The sequence below is a fragment of the Chelonia mydas genome, chromosome 13 (genome assembly GCF_015237465.2).
Source record: "Chelonia mydas isolate rCheMyd1 chromosome 13, rCheMyd1.pri.v2, whole genome shotgun sequence".
Taxonomy (NCBI): domain Eukaryota; kingdom Metazoa; phylum Chordata; order Testudines; family Cheloniidae; genus Chelonia; species Chelonia mydas.
The window spans coordinates 16,719,988-16,743,243 of NC_051253.2; the positions used below are offsets into that span (position 1 = coordinate 16,719,988).

A 23,256-nucleotide genomic window follows, 5' to 3' on the forward strand; every position below is an offset into this window, starting at 1 on the left:
GTGATGGTGCAGCCGGGCCAGCGTGCTGTGCCCTCACACCATGTCTACAGGTAGTGCTGCTGCCTAAAAAGACATTTCTGCCTTGGCAGGTCTTCTTATGCTGTGACCCGATTCAACGATTCCGAAACGCCGTGTGGCTGGAAGCGTGGCCACGTCTCATTTTTGACTGATCATGGTGACATTTTGATGTAGCGATTGGTTCGGAAGCATCACTGAAATCATCTGGATGTTATCCGGGCTTGACAAAGCCCTGGCTGGGATGATTTAGTTGGGGTTGCCCCTGCTTTGAGCAGGGGGTTGGACTAGATGACCTCCTGAGGTCTCTTCCAACCCTCATCTTCTATGATTCGGTCACTGAAGTGTGATAATCCATTATTTCAAAATGTCTTCATGTTGTGTCAGAATGGTTCTTTCATCCTGATGCTAAACCAAAATGCAATTGTCTCCAAATAGTATTGTATCAAACTACCCTCAAGCTGAATCAGAATGTTGTGTCTCAAAATCAGTGTCAAAACATACTTGGATGAAAATGTCTTTTAACTCATAAAAATATCACCAAATTGTGCCCCAAGAAAGGGAAAGGATAACTGAATGGGAAGGGCATAAGCCTGGGACTTGGGAAATGCAGTTTCAGTTCTCTGATCTCCCACACACTTCCTGTGTGACCTGGGTCATTTAGCTTCTCTGTGCCACAGTTCTACATCTGTAAAACAGAGATGATAGTGCTTTGGTGTTGTGAGGATAAATACATTAAAGATTGTAAGGAGGTGAGATACTACAGTGTAAGTACTAAAATAGATAGCCATGTTATTCCATTGTAAGGCTTTTTTTCAGCCCCTGCAAGGAATCTAAGAACCTGTCACTTTCCAATATGAGTGCCTCAAGAAAATGAGTGGGTTTGTGCATACAGGCATATGTGCCTGCATATTTTGGGTGCATTTTTGGAGGCCCTTTTGCACTTGTAACCCAAGTTTAATAATTGGGATTATTATTCATTATGCACATAGTAATGTGTTAGGGTTTTTGCAGACACTTACATACTCACTTTGTATATGTGTTTGTGAATGTTATGCTAACTTGCATCAAAATGTAGGTGTGTTTAAAAAAAACGTTAAAACTGGAGGAGCTGCTATTCCTCCCTCCCCCGTATTAGGACCATGCTTGCAATTTATAGAAGGGTCATGTTTGTGATATGTCAAGCTTCCTGTCTTTTTCTGGTCAGATAAACAGCCACAACTCTTCCTGTAGATTCAACTTTGGGTGACTATGTGGTAATATACTTCTCTAAAGCTGATGGATACGATCAGTGGAAGAGTTAGAGTCACCATAAGGGTTCATATGCTACCCACCCCAGAACCTTGTGCAGTAAGCATACCCAGAGAAAAGGGGACATGGGTAGGGCTGTTGTGTGCCCTGGTGATGTGCCTCAGCTGCTGGAATGGTCCTTGGGAGCCATGGGCAGCTGGCCCAGCATAAAGCATCTTTCAGTCATCCAGTGGCCCTAGGATTGGTGTGGAACAAAGGTATCTTATAGCCACTTGTGCCCCTTCCCCCTCCCTGCCACCTGAGCTGTGCCTGGCACAAAAGGACAGACTCTTGGACCTAACCGTGGTAGTCTGAAAATTTAGCTGGAATTTACTTTTTTATGATGCTTTTTTTAGGGTTGTTATATTTCCTGACTGGTGTGATCTAGCCCAGTAGCTCTGAACCTTTCCAGACTACTATACCCCATTCAGGAGTCTGATTTGTCTTGCATACCCCAAAGTTTTACCTCACTTAAAAACTACTTGCTTAAAATATCAGACATAAAAATACAAATGTGTCATAGCCACTATTACCGAAAAATTGCTTACTTTCTCATTTTTACCATATCATTATAAAATACATAAATTGGAATATAAATATTGTACTTACATTTCAGTCTATAGTATATAGAGCAGTATAAACAAGTCATTGTCGGTATGAAATGTTAGTTTGTACTGACTTCGCTAGTGTTTTTTTATATAGCCTGTTGTAAAACTAGGCAAATATCTAGATGAGTTGATGTACCCCCGCCCACTCGTAAGACCTCTGCATACTCTCAGGGGATACATGTACCCCTGGTTGAGAACCACTGATCTAGAAGCTCCACATTCATTTGTTGGCTTTGCTGAAGAGATGAGCCTTTAATAAAAAGGGGATTGTAATGTGTCTAAAGTTCAAGGCCAGTAATAGAACGGTTTATAATATAGAAGATCAGTTTAACTCTAGCTGCTTGACTCAGCTGGGGCAAAAGTAGGGAACGGATTGTGGGGCAGGGAACCAGAGGAAATGTATTGGTTCAAGAATTTGGGAAGGGGAATAAAGGGGAGGGGAGTTGGGGGACCTGGACTGAGAATAGAGAATCGGAGACGCATAGAAGGGTGGCATGGAGCCATGTTCCCAGCCTTGGTATGGGTGGACTCTGAAGGAAGCTGAAGGAGGCGATGCATTGGAGGAGGGCAGGGTGTTGATGTGGAATGAAAGGAGGGTTACAATGTGGGCAGGGGACCCCAGGAGCATAGGAAAGAAGGGCAAGGGAGATGGACCTGGAAGGGGATACAAAGAACCAGGGGAGGCATATAGGTGTTTGTGTATGGGAACTGAGGAGACATAGATGGAGATAGGGAAATACAGAGAGTTTATAGTTTCCAGGGCAGAACTTGAGCGGTGTAAATTATTATAGCTCCGTTGAAATCAAGTCTCAGCCTTCAAATCTATAGACTGCTAGCATAGTTATCTCAGGTGATTTCATTGGTACATCTCTCAGATAGCCAGGACCCAAACCATATAGGGTTACAAACTATATAATGCTCCATGACGATGATGGGAACAGTCCTCATTTCCTGTCCTTGATTCATAGGCGGAACATACCACGGTGCTTGACATTTTGACCTAGAGACATCACTGAAGGAAACAAAAAACAAACTTACTGTCAGTGACACTCAGTAACTGAACCAAATACTGGGCTGGCATAATTGCACAAATGGGCTCTTCATTGTCTGAGAGCACTAGCACAACACAAACTGATCATTTTTTGCAGGAAGACTTTCTGCAGACTTTTCGTTTGTGGTTTTTTGATGTGTGTCTAATGAGCATCTGCTGGCAAATGTGTGTCGAAATGTTTCTTTTAAAAGATCCCAGGAATTTCATAATTGTTTAAAATTCATCCAAAATGTTGTGGCTGTAGGTATCATTGTATATAATCTTATTTCTTGAATAATACAGAGTAGCCTAAATAAATAATTATGATTATAATTAAAAGCAGAAACACATGAGTAACTGACTATATGTTACCCGTATACGGGAAACTTGGGAGAAATAATTAATCTTCAGGTCTAGGGCAAATTCTCTTCTCAGTTATACGAGTGTAAATGTGTAGGTAACTAGCTGCAGTCAGTAGTTACTTTAGATTTACTCTTGAAGAAAGAAAGGATGGTCCAGTGGTTAGGATAGCAGCCTTGGGCTTAGAAAACCTGGGGTCAAGTTCCTGGTGTGCCACAAACTTCCTAGGTGACCTTGGCCAAATCACTTGGTCTTTCATGGCTCAATTCTCCATCTGTAGGATGGAGAAAATAGTACTTCTCTACCTCACAGGGTGTTGTGTAGATAAATACATTAAAGATTGTGGTAATTGGGGGCTATAGAAGAACCTGAGATACGCTTACATCAGTGAAACTAATAACTGAAGTTGGGCCTTTTTATCTAATATGTTTATAAGATGTTCTTTACCATGGTATCTTGGCTCTGCAATGGGAAAAAATAAGTGAAAGGAAGTACTTTCTTTGAGTGAAGATAAGACAGGGATCAAATTTTTAGCTGACCTTAAGTCAGCTTCTGATTTTGGGTGCCCACTTTTGCACATGCAGGACAATGGCTGGCTGTTGGAGCTGCATGTGGAAAATGGGATGCAGGCCCACTTCGCAGGCAAAATCAGATGTGTGTTCTAAAGAGGATATGTAATATCAGAACCTAAATGCGCCTAAGATGGTCCACGTCCTTTGCTTGCGTGTTTGTGAGTTTACAGAAGGATTATACCAGCAGTGCTCTAGCATCCATCTGGTTGATGTAACGTCTTCATCTCAGAGGTGCTCAGTGCCCCTCAGGCTCACAGCAGCTCCTCAAATGCTGTCAGATCCATGCCAGAGACAGTGGATGCCAATAAACTGTTGTGAAATTACCTATTTGTCAGAAGATCATCTGCTTGCGGTCCCTTATTTTATTTCCCCTCTACACTTCAGAATGGAGTTGAGGAGAGAGAACTCATTGTACACTGAGTGGACTGATGATGAATACCTTTGCTGTCAAACTCAGGATATGTATTAATTATAGAGAGGAAGGCTAAGCATGCCACTGAAAGGGAGAGGAAGAGACAGCCATGTAAAATACTTGCTTTAGGGCAGATGGGGAGGATTCTCCCGGGCTAACTGATAAAATACTGAAAATTATTTCAACCCCTTCACATAACAGATTTGTTTTTAGATCTTCTTAATATGTCTTAATCTTACTAAAATATATTTGGAAAGATCTGAGTGTGAGCCATCAGCAGATAGCACCTCTCCTGCCCCCTTTTTATTAGTTACTTGGAAATTTTTAGGTACCTTGGAATCCAGTGGTGTATTTGCTTTTCATTTAATATTTGTATATTTTAAGGTCATAAATCCTGAGTTTATACAGGACAGTTGTAGATGTAACTAAATCACACCTTATGGGCTGTGGGCAGTGCTGGGCAGAGTCAACACTTTGACTGTTATCAGTCATAAAAAAATAAAGAAACTGACACAGACCCAGCCCAAAAGGGAGGGGACATTGTTCAGGGATACTGTCATATCACTCCCTTGCTGGCAGGCTCAGCAGAATGGCCAAGGACAGTGGGCCATGCAGTGTGAACTTCCCTCTGACCATGGTCAGGGTTGAGGCACGTTAATTAAAAGGGGGATAGTATAGGAAAGAGTTTATTGGTAGTTGACTGATGGAATGCTGCATAATCCATGTCTTCACCAGCCTTTTCCCGTCTTCAGTTGGAGTGCAGGTCTGATTGACCCACTGAGGGATTTCACAGGCTCATTTCCTCAGTCTCCATTGTAAATACCAACTATTAATAATAATAAAGTATATACTTATAATGCAGTAGAACCTAGGAGTCCCACTCAATGATGAAAGCTCCATTGTGCCAGATACTCTACAGCCAGTGTATAGAACCCAGGTTTTCTGCCTCCCAGGCCAGCGCCGCATCCACTGGACCACACTGCCTCTGCTAGTTGAGCATTGTTACTAATGGATAAAATGGGGTCAGGTCACTTATGTCACGGTGACACAGCAAGTCAGTGGCAGAGCTAGGAATAAGAACCTCAGTGTGTTGACTCTTGCTCTAACTACTAAACCACACACTCTATCCCAGTTCCTTTTTTATTAGAGGACTTTTTTCCCCAAGGGCACATCTCTGAAGCTTTCACCAGTAGAATGTCCTGCTTCTTAGGCATACAAATCACTTCTAATATGCTACACACAGGTCCTATTTTACATTTAGAGACATCACTTCCCAACACTGTGTGGCCTTTCTTGCCCTAAATAAAGGTCTGGAATAGGGTTCTTGCTTTCTGGAGCTGAGATAGAGGGAAACGTGCAGATTTAAGGGACACACAGATTGAAATCCAGAGTGATAAAGGCTTAGCACTAGCAATAGGCAGAGGCCACTCATGACAATCTGCCATCCTAGGCAAAACTTCAGTATGCTACCCCCTCTAGCTCTCTAGAACAAAGATTTGGAGAGGTTGGACTTACCAGGGGCTCGGGATGGGGAGGAGGGGTGCAGTGAGCCTTCTGATGGTTCAGTGCTTGTGGTAGGGGTGCAAGGGGAGAGGGGGGGTCAAGTTGCAGGTTGTAGCACCACTTACTCAGGGTTGGTCAAGCTCCCCCTCTGTCATGACAGGGGGCAACCAGACAAAAATTGAGTGAGTGGCATTCTGACCTGGCAAATGGGGTTGCAGCACCACTCAGGTTTGGCCCAGCTGCCCTAGCCACCCTATGCAGAATCTGCCACCCTAGCTAGCTGCGTAGTTTGCCTATAGGTAGAGCAGCCCTGATCATAGGTCACAGTTGATTTAATGAAACAAATAAACATGATGAATTAAAATGGAATAGAAACTATGTAGCCTGGCATTCCAAAGCTGAGATATTGTGTAGAGGTGATACATTCATGGGGGACTTTTAAGAAAGAGGAAGGGTTGAGGTTATCCAGTTATAGGACTATTTCCTTGGCCAGATGAGGGGATCCTCCTTGAATTCCTTTCTTCTGAGGGAGAAGTGGTGTCGACTAGTCTCATTTGTTTTCACCTCTGTAGTGTAAAAAATGAGCCCTCAGTTGGGATCTTCCAGCAACCACTCCTTTTCTTTTTGCCAAAGCCTGAGTTCCTGCCTGAGGGCCTGATTCTGATCTCACCCCCTCATCTCTGAAGTAACTAGTTAGGAGTCAATGGAATTCTGTCTATGGGAAGCTAGTGTAAGTGACTGCAGAATCAGGCCCTGGGTCTTTACTGAGGCAGCCTTCCATTGACTTCAATGGGAGTTTGCCAGAGAAAGGACTGAGCAAAATCCGAGTCAGTCTCAGGATTTGGCCTGGTGTTAGAAGTTTCATTCCCCTCTGCTTCACAGGATTACTATTGGTTTTAAGTTACTGCAAACCTAAGAAATCTGCAGTGTCACCAAGACATAGACTTAAATGTGTTTGGTCAGCTTAAAATGTCCTTGTAAACTTGATAGTTTAAGCAGAGATCATGTACTATAAAAGTAACATTCAGAGTTTATTCCCGTAATTGCACATTGGAAAGGAAAATCTAGTTTGCATTGTAACAAGGCACTGTATTTAGTGAACTCTAGCCTTTAGCAACATTCAGCAGCTGTGAAGAACAAATTAACTATACTTAAGACTATAAAAATCCATGCACCTTGGTATGCAAGCTGTGGTGCTAATGCTCTTCCTTTTGAATTGTTACTGAACCAATGGCTCACCATGACCTTTGGAGGTGACCACTTATAGATTCATAGATGTTAAGGCCAGAAGGGACCATTATATTAGGGTTATCATATTTCAGCAAGGGACACTGCTGGAGGGAAGAGAAGCTGGAGAGGAGGTACATTTTGGGGGTGATGGAGGGGTGTGTGTACTGGGAGAGGGTATTTAGGGGATGCTGGAGGGATGTGTGTTAAGAGGAGGTATTTGGGGGGTACTGGAGGGGTGTGTGTGTACTGGTAGGGGGCATCTGGGGGGTGCTGGAGGGGTGAGTGTACTGAGGGGGGGTATTTAGGCGGTGCTGGAGGGGATACCTGTGGCCTCACACTTGAAGTGGGGGACAGTGTCACAGACCCTGTCACGGTGGTAGGGCAGCTGGCGCAGGCCCAGGACACAGCGCCAACCCATTAGTTAATGCCTCCCTGTGGGCTTCTCCCTCTCCCCAGGGTGGGGAGCCGGGGCCTGGCCCTGTCGCCCCTCCAGGCCAGACTCTGAGGCCCCACAGTGGGGCAGACAGCCTGACCAAGAGGCATTTGGCAGCTCCGCTTACTTGGTGGGCTGGGTGGGGTTGGCACGGGTGCAATCCGGCAGCTGTGGATGCAGGATCAATCAGGGCATGAAGATGGCTCTTTCTGAGCTGCAATGTCTGGAGCAGAAAAATTCCAAACATTTCCTTTCTTTTCAAATACCTGCTCAGATGGAGGGAGGAGGAGGACGAAAAAAAAAAAATAAAATCCTGTTTGGCAAAACCCAGATGTTTGATAACTACATTATATCATGTAGTCTGACCTCTGGTATGTCATGTTATCTCTCATCCAGTTATCTTTTTATTGAGCTTAATACCTTGGATCCAGGGGTGAAAGTAACTTAAGGGACTTACCGGTCCGCAGGGTGGCTGGGGTCCTGAGCAAGGTGGAGGGCTCAACCAGAAGGGGCAGGCAGAAGGGGCGAGGCTTTGGCCAGACTCCCCCAGCCAGCCCTTCACCATGGCCTGGCAGCGATTTAAAGGTCCCGGGGCTCCCTGCCACCAACCCAGCGCTATGCTGGGGCTCTGGCAGTGATTTACAGGGCTGGAGCCCTGGGCCCTTTAAATCACCTCCGGAGCCCCATGGTAGCAGTAGGGGCAGCCAGGAGCCCTGGGGCTCTGGCGGCGATTTAAAGAGCCGGGGCTCCGGCTGCTGCCGGGAGCCACAGGCCCTTTTAAATTGCCAGGCCCCGGGGAACCTGCCCCTTTTGGCCCCCCTCATCAGTGGCCCTGCCGGTACGTACTGGCTTACTTTCACTTCTGCTTGGATCGGACTAAAATATAATTTGTGATTGGTTAAAGCATCTCTTCCAAAAAGGCATTCTGTCTTAATCTGAAAACGTCAAGAGATGGAGAATCCACCACTTCCCTTGGTAGTTTGTGTCAGTGGTTAATCATCATCACTGTTAACAATGTGTGCATAAATTTAATTTGAATTTGTCTGGCTTCAGCTTCCAGCTGTTGGTTCTTGCTGTGCCTTGTGTCCATTCAAGATCACATGGCACTTGTGATAACTGTCAGAACGTTAGCTATGGTGTCTTGACCAAATTCCAATATGGATGATCACACTCTGCCTCCCTAAAACTCCCAATGAGTTTTTAATTGGCAAATTTCAGAGTAACAGCCGTGTTAGTCTGTATTCGCAAAAAGAAAAGGAGTACTTGTGGCACCTTAGAGACTAACCAATTTATTTGAGCATAAGCTTTCATGAGCTACAGCTCACTTAATCGGATGCATACTGTGGAAACTGCAGAAGACAGGTCTCTGTGTATATAATGTCTTCTGCAGTTTCCACAGTATGCATCCGATGAAGTGAGCTGTAGCTCACGAAAGCTTATGCTCAAATAAATTGGTTAGTTTCTAAGGTGCCACAAGTACTCCTTTTCTAATTGGCAAATGATATTCCGCATATCCTGTCCCATCTTTTGTACTATTGCTGTGTGTTCTTCTGAGTACAGAGTGTCAAATACAATGGTGACAAGAGCAACATAATGGATAAGATGGGTAGGTGGATAGATAGGCCGAACATCCACAACCCCTATTGACTTCATTTGGAATTGAGGGTACTTAGCCTCTCACAGGAAGTGCTTTGCATCTTGCAAGTTCCTGAAGAGCTGACTGTATTTCAGTAACAAATCAGTTTTAAGGTGCCTTGAGCTCCTTGCACAGGAAGATGTTATATAAACGTAAGATCATTATCATACCAGATTAGACCACATGGTAGGTTCATGTGGTCCAGACTCCTGTCTCTATCAATACCTGATGCTTCTGAGCATTAGGTTTTCTGTTTTTGTAAAACTTAGCAATTTGGCAGGGAGATTCTTAGTGTTTCAGTAAAAAGTATTAGGCCAGAATACAGTGGCCGGTGCTATATAAATATCCAAGACAACTGGAAAGATACGTTGGCCTTGGGCCAGTGATGGGCTGCCAAAAGCTAAAGAACCGGTTCCTTCACTCACTCTGGTTCTTCAGCAGCACGTCCTTCACTCGCTCTGGGTCTTCAGCAGCACTGAAGGACCCGCCGCCGAAGACCCGGAACGAGTGAAGGACCCACCACCGAAGCGCCGCCGGGTGAGTAAAAATTGCCTAAAGTTAACCATGTGCCTAAGTGTTTTCTTGTTACAGCATTTGAAAGCTTTCTAGTTGCCTCACAGCACACTGTCTGGTTCCTTGTATTCTTTAACAACCGGTTCTAAACCGGCTTCAAAATTTAACAATTGGTTCGTGCAAACCGGCTCCAGTTCACCACTGCCTTGGGCCACATATAAAAGTTCTATTAAAGGAAAAGGGAGTTGTTTGCATGGATCAGACAACAAAGAACTAAAAATCTCCTTGTAGTAAAATCTGCATACTAATAAACATGGGGAGTATATTCAACAATAAACATCAAGAAAGATGGGATCTATGTAGTAGCTTGATTGTAAAGTATTGCAATGAACTGGAGGGTGAGAGTGTATATGCGCTCTCTCTCTCTGCTGGAAAGAATCAGAACTGATTAGCTGTGTGTCACAGGCCCTATATTGATATACTAGCTAATAAAGTTTCTCGGACTCAAGTGCGTGAAGCCTATGCTTTTGAAATAAGAGGACCTGGGTTCTATTCCCATTGCTATAAAATTCAGAATGGTGGTTATGAAGCCCTAAGTTGCTAATGGTTTGTTACAATATCATATATATTGTTTATGGCTTGGTAGTCTGAGTAAGTATTTTATTTGTTACATGTAACCCTACATCCAAACTGAATGGGTCTGGTTTTAGTTATGTTTCATGCTGGGACATTTCTGGTGGTTAATTTTTCTGATGGATACTGTGAAGCTGACTAATCCATTGGAACAATCTTAGTCTGCCTGAGCACGCAGCCTTGGATGGAGTTACACATTTTATGTTCTAGAAAATGGATGCAAATAGCTTTTTGAAAACATTCTCATCACCATCCACATTAAAAGCAATTAACTTCCCTCATAGTGACACTTCCATGCAAAAAATATTACACAGTATGTCAGCAAAACCTGAGTGCAGCCAAGTAAATCATTAGCGACAATAACTCTGGGTTTTGAACCGTTGTTCTCCAGATGAGGTAAAAATCATTTCAAATAGAAGCAACCGTAGCAGCTGTGTTCAGAGCAGGGCAAAGACCTCTCTAGCTTAACATCACCTTTTCCACTCTGTTATGCTTTCTCCTGCAAAGATTTTGGAATTGAATATTTATAGAACAGCAAAAAAAACCCAAAACCCCTCCTCCGCCCCTGCTAATATGAACAATACTGAGCAAAGGAGGAAAATAAGCAGGATTTACTTGGAATAAACTAAATATAGAAAGAGGAGGTAAAATCTCCCTTCTGGAAAAAAGTAAAAATGCAAATGGTACTAAATGCTGGGAATAGATAGGAATTAAAGGTAGAAGAGAGAACCAAAAAATTACCCTTAGGGCTTTTCTACGCCAGAAATGCTGTCGGGCAGGGGTGGTCAACCTGTGTCTCCGGAGCCACATGCGGCTCTTCAGAAGTTAATATGCAGCTCCTTGTATAGGCACCAACTCCGGGGCTGGAGCTACAGGCACCACTTTCCAATGCACCGAGGGATGCTCACTGCTCTGCCCCAGGCCCTGCCCCCACTCCACCCCTTCCTGTGCCCTCCCCTGAGCCTGCCATGCCCTTACTCCTCCTTCTCCCCCCCCCCCCTCCCCCCCAGAGCCTCCTGCATGCCCGGAAGCAGCTGATTGGGAGGTGTGGGGAGGGCTGCTGGTGGGTGGGAGGCACTGGGAGCAGGGTTGGGGGAGCTGATGGGGGTGCTGCTGGCGTATTACTGTGGCTCTTTGGCTATGTACATTGGTAAATTCTGGCTCCTTCTCAGCACTGCAGCTGTGCCCCAGTGGTGCTTCAGTGTAGATACTACCTACATCGATGGGAGGGGTTCTCCCATCAGCATAGGTAATACACCTTCCTGACACACAGTAGCTAGGTCGACAGAATTCTTCCATTGACTTAGTGCTGTCTACACCAGGAGTTAGGTAGGCTTAAGTATGTCACTCGGGTATGGATTTTTCACCTAGATTTTAGTGTATACCAGACATTAGGTTTGCAGTAGTCCACATTGGGGATAATCAGCACTCTTAATTGCTAATTCATCAAAGCAAAGCATTTAAATCCCACTAAAGTCAATGGGTATGTCTACACAGCCTACAGCAGCGATGCTTGGCTTGTGTCAGCATCAGATTATAGCTGTGTGTAGACAGTGCTATGCTTCCACTAAAGCCCCAATTCAACAAAGCTCTTAAACCCATGTTTAGGACCCATTGTGTATATCTTCACAGTCCATGGCAGTGAGCCTCCTAGCCCAGGTCGAAAGACTCTGGCTTGTGGGGCTCACGCTAATGCTCTAAAAATAGCTGTGTAGACAACACTTTGAAGTTGTGTCCCCAGGCTGGAGCTTCAGTTCTCAACTTAAGAGCATAAGAACGGCCATACTGGGTCGGTCCGATGTTCCATCTAGCCCACTATCCTGTCTTTTAACAGTGGCTGGTGCCAGATGCTTCAGAAGTAATGAACAGGCCAAGACAATCATCGAGTGATCCATCCCCTGTTGTCCAGTCCAAGCATCTGGCAGTCAGAGGATTAGAATGCCCAGAACATGGGGTTGCATCCCTGACCATCTTAGCGAATAGCCACTGATGAAACTATTCTCCATGAACTTATCTAAATTATTTTTTGAACGCAATTATACTTTTGGCCTTTACAACATCCTCTGGCAATGAGTTAAACGGGATGATTGTGCATTGTGTGAAGAAGTACTTCCTTTTGTTTCAGAGTAGCAGCCGTGTTAGTCTGTATTCGCAAAAAGAAAAGGAGTACTTGTGGCACCTTAGAGACTAACAAATTTATTTGAGCATAAGCTTTCGTGAGCTACAGCTCACTTCATCAGATTTGTTAGTCTCTAAGGTGCCACAACTACTCCTTTTCCTTTTGTTTGTTTTCAACCTGCTGTCTTTTAATTTCATTGGTGAGCCCTGGTTTGTGTGTCATGTGAAGGGGTAAATAACACTTCCTTATTCACTTTCTCTCCACCATTCATGATTTTATAGACATCTATCATATCCCCCTTAGTCATATATTTTCCAAGCAGAACAGTCCTAGTTTTTTTAATCTCTCCTCATACAGAATTAGGTCCACACCCCTAATCATTTTGTTGCTCTTCTGTGTACCTTTTCCAATTCTAATATATCTTTTTTGAGACAGGGCAACCGGAACTGCACAAAGTATTCAAGGTTTGGGCATACCATGGCTTTAAATAGTTGCATTATGATATTTACTGTCGTATTATCTATCCCTTTCCTATTGGTTCTAACATTCATAGAATCATAGAATATCAGGGTTGGAAGGGACCTCAGGAGGTCATCTAGTCCAACCCCCTGCTCAAAGCAGGACCAATCCCCAACTAAATCATCCCAGCCAGGGCTTTGTCAAGCCGGGCCTTAAAAACTTCTAAGGAAGGAGATTCCACCATCTCCCTAGGCAACACATTCCAGTGTTTCACCACCCTCCTAGTGAAAAAGTTTTTCCTAATATCCAACCTAAACCTCCCCCACTGCAACTTGAGACCATTGCTCCTTGTTCTATCATCTGCTACCACTGAGAACAGTCTAGATCCATCCTCTTTGGAACCCCCTTTCAGGTAGTTGAAAGCAGCAATCAAATCCCCCCTCATTCTTCTCTTCTGCAGACTAAACAATCCCAGTTCCCTCAGCCTCTCCTCATAAGTCATGTGTTCCAGTCCCCTTATCATTTTTGTTGCCCTCCGTTGGATGTTTTCCAGTTTTTCCACACCCTTCTTGTAATGTGGGGCCCAAAACTGGACACAGTACTCCAGATGAGGCTTCACCAATGGCGAATAGAGGGGAACGATCACATTCTTCGATGTGCTGGCAATGCTCCTTCTTATACAGCCCAAAATGCCATTGGCCTTGGCAACAAGGCCACACTGTTGACTCATATCCAGCTTCTCATCCACCGTAACCCCTAGGTCCTTTTCTGCAGAACTGCTGCCTAGCCATTCGGTCCCTAGTCTGCAGCAGTGCATGGGATTCTTCCTTCCTAATGAAGGACATAAATCCACACTGTGTAGAGGTCAAGAACAGGAGTTTATTACGTACAGCGCTGATGGAGTGTCACCTCGCTTATTAGGCTCAGAGACACTGTCAGTCAATTGATTACAATGGAATACATGGATTTTCCATGGGCAGGGGAAAGTGAAGGGGTAGGCAGTCCCACACCCCCAGATTGGTTTAGCTGCAAGACATGATAGCACAGTAGCCAATGGTCAAAAGGTTACGTAATGTCTCCGCCCATGGTCTCAAGTTAACAAATTAACATTTAGCATTTAATTAGTACTTTAATAAAATGTATTAGTATAAAATATGTTGAATTCTGATTTGGGGTCCATAGGAATGATGTAGCTCCTTTGATTGTCTAACAGATAGTCACCCAGTTTTGTGTTCTTATGAGAGATTCTGGTGACCTTAGTGAGAGAGTGTAAGAGAGCCTGTCAGCTATAGACTATCCTTCCTTTCTTTTGCATGTTAACACCATCTCCTTCCCCATGCTTAAAGATGCAGGAACTCACCTACAATCCAGTGTGGGAGGAAGGCAGCTGCCAAATGTGGGAGACTTACCAGCAGAGATGGGCTCAGGCTCAGACCAAACTCCAGATCATACTCCAAAACTTTAATGGTTCCCTATATTGCACCAGTTTTCCACAGGTGTAACTACATTGACTTCAGGGCTAACTGAACATCCCAAATCCAAACCCACCAGATTAGAGTTTTGCTGCTAAATCCATCCCTGTAGGTCAACATCAGAACACCTGGAAAATGAAATATCTGCCCCTGCTAATGCATATTTATTAACCCCCCATGTATATAAAAAAAGGGGGGGTTCATCTGAATAATTGGAAATCTTCTCTGCCCAAAGTGCTTTTGAAAGTCTTATAGTTACTTAATTGAACTACTTAATTACTTAATTAAATTAATTGTGATGTGTTAAGAGCTGATATTGTGCTTCTTGTACAAGACATGTTAAGAAAATATCCCAGGACAGTGTTACACCCAAATATGCAAATGCATTTGTATATCTAACTTGTAAACACAAATGACCAACTAGCAAAACTGTATGAAGTGTTCATTAGAAATAATTAATTTGGCAGATTTAGACCTTCTTAATGGTTTGTTTGTTATTTAATTAATAGAGTTTAGGAACCATGTTTGAGCCTGTTGGCTTTTTGCTAACTATTCATACTGAGTATTCAGAGTTTACTGTTCGAGCTACGTGACTGGCCTGCAAAGTTACATGATATGGTTTCTGCCTTCTGACTGGGTGACCCCAGGTGAACAGAGAATACTCTTGATCATTAACAGCTACCTGTATTCACACAAATAAGACTCCCCCCCCGCCCCCCGCTGTAAGTGTTTATGCAGACACAACACAGCTGTGTAATGTTAGTAGAAAAGCAGACAAAAAATGGTCTGATTGTAGCTGGATCAAACTGAGCTCTGGATTTAGTGAGCATACTAATAAATATTTCTGCCTATTGTTCTCAAACTCTGGTTCGGTGTAGAACACAGTCCTCTGTGCTAATATGGTTAATGCTGTAAGCAACAGCTTGTCAGATGCAGTTAAGCTCTTTATTTTTTGTACTTGATTCTTGAAATCTGTTATGCACATTCCTTTGCTTAAAGCCTGACAAGGTGGTTGCTGTATAAATGACACCTATATATTTGGAAGACTTCAGATTTCTTATGACAAATTCATTTAATCCTTCTAATATTCTGGCCCATTTGGGGAGTTAATTAACAGGATGAATATGGACTCAATTTTTCTATTTCATGTGTATCCAAACAGGAACTTTCTTTTATTATAAGAGTGCCCACTGGCACTGCTGTATTTTAAGGTTTTTTACCATTTCTGTGATAGAAACCTCATATTTCAGCATTTGTTGCTAGCCCATAAAAAACACTCAAGATTTAAAACTTGAAGTGAAAAAATAATAATAATCCAAGTCTTTGTTTTCAAGTCACAGGAGAGCAAAAGCAATGAGTTGCCGAGTTCAGGTGTTTCTTTTATGCCACTATTACTCAAAAATGATTTTGTCATTTAAGCTGATATGGCAGAGTCCTGTCATTTATAATGCACGAGTCCCTGGGACTATTTTTTGCAGGAGGGGAAAGTGGCAGAGTTTATTTTGTCTAGAAGGGTGGGTTATTACCTGGCCCAAATCCTGCTTGATTTATTTGCATAAATAAATGTGTGCTATTGGGCCTAATCCTGCTCTGTTTGAAACCCATAGGGTTGGGTTATAATTGTGTACTACAATTCATAGCAAATGCAGTACTAGCCCATACAGAGATAGCATGGCCTGTTGGAGTGAGCCCAGCACTGAGAACAAGAAACACCTGCTCTCTAATCCCAGTGCTGACAGTGACCCCCTCTGTGGCTATGGGCAAGTCACTTAACATCTCTGTGCCTCATGAAGAAAAGGAGTACCTGTGGCACCTTAGAGACTAGCCAATTTATTTGAGCATAAGCTGTCGTGATCTACAGCTCACTTCATCAGATGCATACTGTGGAAAGTGTAGAAGATCTTTTTATACACACAAAGCATGAAGTGAGCTGTAGCTCACGAAAGCTTGTGCTCAAATAAATTGGTTAGTCTCTAAGGTGCCACAAGTCATCCTGTTCTTTTTGCGAATACAGACTAACACGGCTGTTACTCTGAAATCTGTGCCTCATGTTGCTCATCTGTAGCTATATTGCAGGGTGTAGTGAGGATTTGTTTTTGATGGTGAGGAGCACTACACAAGTGCTGAGGATCTCATCCCACACCCCCTTTCCACTGCCTAGCTCCACCCAGTGCTTCCTCTTGATTGTTCCCTCCTCCCACACCCAACTCCATGCTTTCTTTCATGCACGCCTGTATGCCTGGAATAGCCTCCTAATTAATGCTTGCAAGTGTCCTCCCAGTCCCATGAAGGCCTACCTAGTGTCACGGAGTCACCAGGCTGATGCTCTGGAACTACTCCATACGAAGCCAGTCAGGACTGGTGTAGCATGCATCCTCTCTCTGAACATATTGTCACCAGGGCAAGAAGCTTACCTGGCTTTGACCTTCCTGGATCTGACCTCAGAGCATTCAGCATCCCCTTCCTCAGAAGGGCACTGCTAGCAAGTTTGGATCATAATGTTAGGAGTCTGAACCTTGGGCTATGCCCAAAGAATATACAATGCAACTCAGGAGGAGGTGTGCAAAGTGGCTTTATGTCACCTTTGTACTCCTCTGGTCCTGGGCCAGCTGTTCACCTAAACTCCGCTCTAATTTGTGCCAGATGACCAAAGATAGTGGTCAGGTGGGTGTAAGGGTGGCCCAGCCATACCTCTTTGCCTTTGGCCGCATCCTCTACATTGTATGTAAAGGTGGGGGAAGAGTGGTGTGTTACGAGTTTGTACACCACCTAGCGCAATAGGGCCCTGGTCTGTGACTGTGGCTCTTAGGCATCAATGCAATACTACTAATCATAAAACAATAGAAACTGTGTAAACCTGTGGAGGATCCATCTATGCTGGAGTGATCTCCCTAAGGCTGTCTGTAATGGCTTTAGAGTCACTTTGTGCCTGTGGAGTTGTGCAAAGTGGCCACAGCTCAGCTCAGGATCAGGGGTTATTAAAAAAAACAAACCAAATATTACCAGAAATGTTTTGGTTTTTAAATTCAAATAAAAATATTTAAATGTAGACGTTTCCCTGCTGTGTTTTTTCAGTCCAGCTTCTGTCATGTTGCACTAAAGGGCTTGAGAACTGCAAAGTGAAAGTGATTAGAAATAAAACTGAGGAATCTAGTTTAACCATCCCAGCTCAGCAAAAACAGCCTGCAGGCTAAGATAAGAGGAAATTGCATTTTAATCATTATTTCCATTTGAAGCGCTAAATGACATGGTTCTCACTTTTTGGTGCTGTGGGCCACTTCCTAAGTTTCAGACCATTTTTATTCCCAGCCCCTATTCTTGACACTATACCTTCTGTGTGGCAAGTGGGGAGTTTAGTTACATGAATAAAGACTATGAGGACAGAGTTAAGGAGACAAGATGAAAGTGAATTCACTTCAACACAAGGGGTGCAGGAGCTTGGTTACATCTAAAGACAAGCCTGAGGTGTGAAATTCAGAATTGGATTCCAATTCCCACATAGTTTGAGACTGTTCTGATATGGGAAGTGATATGCTGCCAACAGTTAAACAAAAGACTCCCTTCCACAAATATTTCCCCCACTAGCCTGTATTTAACGCCTTGCTTCAGAGGTGAATGATCTCACAGGGACAAGACATGGGTGTCCACAGAGTCTAGTTATTTGCCTTTCCAATTAAATAAAACCACTTTCCTATAATCATAGCCAAGGAAGGAAATGTCTATACTTTGCTCCTGAGAAGTAGGAGTATATTAATAGAATAAATCAGAGTTCAGCTGTGGACGGGAGTGAAAAACTTATTGAAATATAGGAATTACCATATCAGATCAGACCAGTGGTACATTTAGTCTAATAACCTCTCTCTATCACTAGCCAAAACCAGGTGCTTCAGAGAAAGATGTTAAGAGCCTCTTAATAGACAGCTATAGAAGTTAGTGTGTAATCTGTGCCATGAAGGATTTATATCCCATATTTTTAAAAAAAATCTTATCTAATGTAACAGTGAATATTCTCATTATCCATACAAATGTCTAAACTTTTTTTAAATCCTACAAAGCTCTTTGAAACTAAGAGCTCCACAAATTAACTTATTCCCCCAGAATAGCCTCTTGGTCATATATTATGAGAAGGTAAATAGGAGTGCCTGATTTATTAGGTCTATTCAATTCATTATATTGTTTACTTCTATCATGTCCCCTCTTATTCATCTCCTCTTTAAACTAAAGAGGTCCAATCTTTTCATGTCTCTAACAGTTTCTATTGCCTATCTTTGGACCATTTCTATTTTTTGCTATATATGTGCATGTATATTTAGCTAGGTTGACAGGAATGGAGCATTCTAGGTGAGGGCATATCATTGATTTATATAATGGCATTTTAATATTGACACGATTATTTTTCAATCACATTTTTTATACACTCCAACACTTTGCTATTTTTGACTTCCACTGCTTACCAAGCAGAGGTTTCCATTAAGCTTGTCATACTTACAGGGTATGGTGAAATCCTGAAATTACCAGTAAATGGGAGTTTTGCCATTGAGTTCAATGGTTCCAGAATTTCACCTCTGGTCTTATTCCAAGTTGTTAATTTAAAATCCAGCAGCAATCTGAGTTGTCCAAATTTTTTCCTTCCAGTGTACATTGACTTACATGGTTCAACACTGAGGGCATGTCTACACTTAGCTCCGGAGCGATCGATCCAGCGGGGGTCAATTTATCCCGTCTAGTGAAGATGCGATAAATCAACTGCCGAGTGCTCGCCTGTCGACTCCGGTATGCCACTGGAGTGAGAGGCACAGGCAGAGTCGACGGAGGAGCATCAGCTGTCGACCTACTGCAGTAAGTGGATCTAAGTATGTGGACTTCAGCTATGTTATTCATGTAGCTGAAGTTGCATAACTTAGGTCGATGCCCCCCGCCCCCACCAGTGTAGACCAGGCCTGAGTGTTATCTACCACTGTGTTGCCTATTCACCTAGCTGTGTGAGGTCCCTCTGAAGTTCCTCACAATCTTTCATAGGCTTCACTAACCTAAGGAATTTTGTGTCACTTGTAGTTTTTGCCACCTTACTGTTCACCCCCTGTAAAGGTTCAGATTTACCCAGCAGCACCTCCTGCTGGTAGTCATCGGGAATTAACTTGCCCAGCCACTGGAGCGCCCTCTGCAGGCCGGTGATCCACCTTACCGCCAGCCCCCATGTCCCTCCCAGGACCCAGAGCTCCTTTCCTGGGGTGCCACCCCCCCAGCAGTACCCCCAAACTCTCAGGTTCTGGGTCACCCCACCCAGGGGAACCCCCACCCTCTAACCCCACCTCACCTCAGTCTGGGCTACTGCCAGTCCCCACTTAGCCCCTTATATCAGGGGCTGACTGCAGTGTATACGCCACTCATCACAGGCAAGGGGGTTTTGGACCTGCTGCCTCTGCATACCCATGGGCTGTCCCCCTGCACCTATTCAGCCTGCAGCCTGAGGCTTTCCAGGCTGGAGCTCTCAGCTCCTCTGGCCCTTCCCCAGCCCTGCTCCAATCTCAGTGTCCTGCTCAGTACCTTACAGCCAGGCCCCGCTCCCTCACAGCCTCTTATACGGGCTAGCTGGGCCTGACTGAACTGGCCACAGCTGCAGCTGCTCCCTTAATCAGCCTGGGCTTTTCCCCACAAAAGCCCCAGCTCTCTCCCAGGGCTGGAGTGGGTAATCACCCCACTACACCCCCTTTCAGAGATCATTAATAAATATATTAAACAACACTACTCCTAGTACAGAACCATCTGGCACTCCACTGTTAAGCTTTTGCCATGTTGAAAATTGACCATTTTTCCTAATCTTTCTTTTTCTATTAGCCAGTTTCAAATCAATGACAGTACATTACTTCTCATGCTATGACCACTTTGTTATTTAATAGCTTCTTGTGAGGGACTTTGTCAAATGCTTTTTGAAAATCCAAATAAACTATAACCACTGGATTTCCTTTATCCACTATCTAGGAGAGCTTGGAGTGTTTTCCCTTGGAAAATGTTTGAAAATACCTGCCATCTGGTACAATCTGATGCATTCCACAGACAAGAGATTTTGCTCCTCTGAGGCATTTTTATGAGCTTCAGGGTAAGTCATCTCTTGTAGGGATAAATTAGCAGTATCCAGAGAGGGGCTAACACCATCAGAGACAGGCAGTACTGATATGTTTTCACAGCAAAAAAAACCCCTGCCTCAGTGAGTCTTAGAGTCCAGGTCTGCAGATGCCAAAAAATAGCCGTGTAGACATTCGAGCTCAGGCTCTGAAGCCCAAGAAGGTAGGTGGATTTCAGAGCCCAAGCTCCAGCCCAAGCCTGAATGTCTACACAGCTCTTTTAGTGCCATAGTTTGAGCCCAAGTCTGTAGACGCGCTGCCACGGGTTTTTTTGTTTTTGTTTTTATTTTGTTTTTTGCTGTGTAGACATACTCAGAGAAAGCACCTCAACCTTTTGAAAAGGTCAGCAACAAACTCTTAATATTTTGACCTATCATTCCACAGCTAATTACTTCCAGGTGAAAATGTGTCTCTTTCAAAACATTTTGACTAGTATTGTCGTCTTGGGGGGGGAAAGGGGTGGAATGTGACACCCGTGGCAACTCAGAAAAAGCCAGCTCTCTGACACTCCTTGGGAAGTACATGGTATAAGAGTCATCAATTAACCAATGCCCATTTCTGCCAGACCTGAAGAAGAGTTCTGCATAGCTTGAAAGCTTGTCTCTTTCACCAACACAAGTTGGTACAGTAAAAGATATTACCTCACCCACCTTGTCTCTCTTCTGTTGATGTCAGTCCTGATCTTTCAAAGGCACCTTAAATTTACACATGTGACTAATCCCATTGACTTCAGTGGGATGGCTCACATTCTTGAAATTAAGCACGTGCATAAATTCCATCAGGATCAGGGCCTTAATAGTCTCGGTAGAAAGCTTAGCAGGTGGAGTAGTCAGAAAACAGGTCTGAACCAGTTCCTCCTGCAAAGAGAGCATTTCAACTCTGATGTTCTTGCTGTTGAATTATTAAAACATCTTAATAAATACTTACGTGCTTCCAGTGTCTTAACTATTACTCCAGACACAAGAACATTAAATAAATTAGCAGTACACCTAAGTGGTAGTCCATACCCAGCCTTTAGTCTCATGCTACCTACGTGTGATCTTATTATGAAATTAAGCACACACCCTGTTGTGTCTTTTATAAAACTTGTAAAGTTAGATTCATGGCTGCATCAATAATTATTTTTCAATGGTCCTGCATGAAGAGCCATATGCTATGTATTTATGCTGTGCACTGTGTGTATATGTGGGTGTGTTGGTTTAAAATGTATACATTGCTACCACACACATATCCTTATGGGCCAATCCTCCTGCTACTGAAGCCAATTATAATACTCCCACTGACTTTAAATGGAGCATGATCAGACCTATATGTTGCAAAACTGAGTATTTGAAAAATGGGAAAAAATCATTAAGTTTTTTTGACTGAGGTTGCAAAATAAAGTAATCAGCTGTAACTCTCAATCACTCCCTGCATGGCACAGCTATTATCACCTACTATATCTCTTAAATACAATATTTGAGAGCGAACATAGGAAGAACTGCAGGGAAAATGAAAGTGCAAACTAACTAGTACTGAATAACAAAGGGTCTGAGGCTGAGAGATAATGACCAACACCAGCCTTACAGGGGAAGTGCTCTCTACACGCACAGAATTGGACCACTAGTTAGTCTCCTCTTTGACACCTGAATTGAAAGTGCCAGGCTCTACAAAGATATTGGTAAAACTCATAAAATGATAGCTGGACTTTTAATGTCCTGGCACCATTCTGTAATTTGTAGAAGCTGGCAGAACAAATATCATCCCCCTAATCTGGGTACCAGTTCCATGCTAGGGGTCTGTAGAAACAGTCAGAGGCAGACTTTGATAAATTTCCAGCTGATCAGAGATTGGACTGTCATTTAATGAGTACTTCCAAAAAGTGCTGTTAATTTTTTTACAGGGGTGAAGGAGTGCTCTGAGAATTCTACCTTTTTTCTTCTATTTCTTTATGGCCACACTATGCTATCCTTACTCATGTTTGGTAGCACCTTACTTTGCAAATAGTCCCAATTGACTTTTATAAAATTTCACATGGTGTCAGATTCTCCTCAATGTCCTTGTCTTTATTAGGAAAAAAATGTGTGTTCTTAACTTAATGTTGCTTACTTGAGGTAACTTACTTGAGGTCAAATTCTAGTGAAGCTAAAGCAGTTTGTAGTTTTCACATGAGTTAGCAGAGTTACTGTATTGCAATTTGGCTTTCAAACTTTTAGCCCCAAATTCTAAGAATTACCCATGAAAAAATATGCTTGCACAATTGCATGACTAATTTGCATTGGCAATTGTTGCAGTTGTGTGCATATAGTGATGGTTACTGTGCAGGTAAACATCCAGTGAGAAATCTAAACTGTCATTTGCCTGCATTTAGCACAACAGAGTAAAAAACTGCAGAAGTCCCATGTTTGGTCACGCTCACACTTTTTCATGAGCAATTGTGTAGGTGCAGTTCTGAAAATTGTGCCCCTAACTCTTGTCTATGTTGTCTACAAACTTTATTTTTGTTCCTTATCTTTTCTATCCCTGTACATGCAGTCTACAGCCTCAATTATACAGCCTTCAAATCTGGACTGTAACAAGTCAATATATTTGTATGCAGTTTGTGGAACTGACTGACAAAGTCAAAAGGCAAATTTGTTATCCCTTTCATTGCATTGTCTTTTATTCATAAATGATTGCACTTTCTTACACATTTACGAGAGGCAACATGTGGGAATATTGTGCCGAGTTCACCTCTGTATAGTTCTATGCTGCTAGCTGCTTCCTCATGCTCCAAAATGTCAATCTGTTCTGGATTTGCACTCTACATTCACCAGTTTATAATTAAACCTGTGTGTTTACTGACACAATAGAGTACATTAAGGGCT

The 23,256-nt window shown here is 43.2% G+C and overlaps 1 long non-coding RNA gene across 2 annotated transcripts in view; it reads left to right on the forward strand.

Moving 5' to 3' along the window:
• LOC119563651 overlaps positions 1-23,256 on the forward strand; it is a 28,650-nt gene that overhangs the window by 897 nt on the left and 4,497 nt on the right. Inside the window, exons 2-3 of one of the 2 annotated variants that reach the window (XR_006285598.1) lie at positions 18,921-19,124; positions 20,268-20,385. This is a non-coding gene — a long non-coding RNA (uncharacterized LOC119563651). Of the gene's footprint in view, positions 1-89; positions 388-18,920; positions 19,125-20,267; positions 20,386-23,256 lie in introns of those variants that run through there. The other variant, XR_005222137.2, reaches the window with a different exon arrangement.